Raw genomic sequence first — 2031 nt, forward strand, 5'->3', positions numbered from 1 at the left:
CGCGGAGAACGCAGCGGCGGTAGTGGCGGCGGCTGAGGAAAGCGAGCCGGGCTCGGGGCGCCGGCTGAGGCCCGGCCGAGGACGCGAGTCGCTGCAGCTGCCTGAGCGCCCCACAGAGCCTGACCGCGGCCTTCGGCTGCGGGGCTCGGTGGCGGCCTAAGCTGGGCAGGGACGCCCGCTGGCGGTGCCTTCGCACTCGCACACACACGCTCGCACCGGGGAGGACTAGGGACAGACGTCCGGCGAGATCGGTGTGGAGATTAAGAACAAGGAGCTGAGAGTGCGAGAAAGAGGGTGATTGACGTGGAGGGCCGGGCCGGTGTCGGTTGCTCCCGGGGCAGAGGGGAGGGGCGGGGCAGAGGGGAGGGGGCGGGGCCCGGAGTCTTGGCTTGACCCCGCCCCTCGCAACTAGGTTCCCGGTGGTGCGCTTGCGCGCTGGGAGGCGTCGGCCGCTGTTTGTTTTTGCAGTCTTCCTGGCTGTTTTCTTAGCTCTTTTCCTTGCTTGAGCAGCAAAAAGCTCAGAAGATTGGTTGGGTGTCAAAATCCCGCGTCCAAGGCGTCTTCCGCAGGGGAGGACACTTGCGAGGACACGTCGCCGGGTCCTGCCCAGGCTGGGCGCTGTGCAATGCGCGCACGCGCCAGGCTACTCGTCCGGGAACCCGGAGCAGCTCCGGGACCCACAAGAGCCGGGGGTGAGGAACGTGGCCGAGGGTGTGCTCCCGGCGCCTGCGGCAGGGTTCCTAAAGAGTGACACCTGTGGCCGCGTGTGGAGGTAAATAGAAAATCCTGTGACCGGCTGCGTGGCCCCATCCTGTTCCAGTTCCCCTTCTCGCGATTAAATTACAATTCCGCCGTTGGAGCCAGCCACTGAATGAAAACATTGAAACTTAAACAGTTGTGGTTTTCTGTGTGAATTTAGCCTTGACATTTTAAGTTTCTAGGGTTTAGTTTTTTCTTTTGTGGGACAGTTTCAGTCCAAAAAAGCAAACGACCCGGGTTCCAGAGGCCGTTTTCACAATTTCCGCCTCCCAGTGAGCGCTCTGGGCTCGGCTACTTTCGTGGAGGTCAAGGGTGTCTCGGCGCGATCGCTGTGTTTCCCCCGCGGGAATATTTATTGTTTAGCACACTAAGCGCCTTGTGCTAACTGCAATTATCTTAACCCTATTACTGCAGGTAAAATGCTGTTATCGCTGAAGGGGCAGAAAGGTGCAAATGCACGTCATCATTGGGTCAAAACTAAACAGCTATTAGAAGAGTCCTCCACTGCAAAACAGCTGCAGCAGTGTGTTACCAGAAAGTGTGAGTGAAGCCCCTCGGGACCAAAAGACTGCTAGCTACTTTGCTTTCCTCCTGGGTTGTTTCCACTTCCCTCCCCAGCAGCTCCACCCCCCACCATCACATTTTGTAAAAGGTGTTAAGGGCCTTAACCCTGAAAGACGTGCTTACTTCTCCCCAACTGTTTAGTCAAGGCTGATAAATAATGAACGTAAGCAAAAAAAAAAAAAACAAATCACTTACAAGTCGTGAACCTGCCCCCATAACATCTTACCGAAGCATTTTTCCTTGAAACAAACTCCCCCAGTGGAAACACTATCGAATGATGAAGGAAAAAAAGAAATAAAAACCTTAAAAACAAAATGTGTAAAGCGGTTGCCTAGCATGAGCAAGGCCCTGGGTTCCATCCCCGGCACTGCAAAAATAAAAATCAAAATTAAAGTGAGTTAATATGTTAACCTCACAGACTTAAATTCAAATACCTGTAGATGGAGATTTCCAGCTCTTAACTGATTTACAGTAACACATTATGTATTATGTTCCAGACACTATTTTGCCCTGGAGACATACTTAAAAATCATCCATGTAGGGGAAGCTGACACATAAACAGGAAATTTTACAAAACCAGAAACGAAAGTATGAAAGGTAACACAAAATAGTCATTAACAATATCTCAGAGGATAGACTGGTAACTCTGGCATTTTTACTTGAGCCATTTGATATCAGCTCATTATTACAAGCTACTTAGCACTAAGA

General features: G+C 52.0%; 1 long non-coding RNA gene across 2 annotated transcripts; it reads left to right on the forward strand.

The window, feature by feature from the left end:
- The first annotated feature begins 6 nt into the window (after positions 1 to 6).
- LOC111813157 lies at positions 7 to 1598 on the forward strand. 2 transcript variants are annotated; one of them, XR_002818483.1, is made up of 3 exons: positions 7 to 294; positions 511 to 772; positions 1174 to 1598. It is a non-coding gene; the product is annotated as an uncharacterized LOC111813157 (long non-coding RNA). The 2 variants fall into 2 exon arrangements; XR_002818482.1 differs by lacking the exon at positions 7 to 294 and having other exon boundaries at positions 448 to 772.
- Positions 1599 to 2031: the final 433 nt, after the last annotated feature.

Source organism: Octodon degus, unplaced genomic scaffold, assembly GCF_000260255.1.
Source record: "Octodon degus isolate 3935 unplaced genomic scaffold, OctDeg1.0 scaffold00168, whole genome shotgun sequence".
Taxonomy (NCBI): domain Eukaryota; kingdom Metazoa; phylum Chordata; class Mammalia; order Rodentia; family Octodontidae; genus Octodon; species Octodon degus.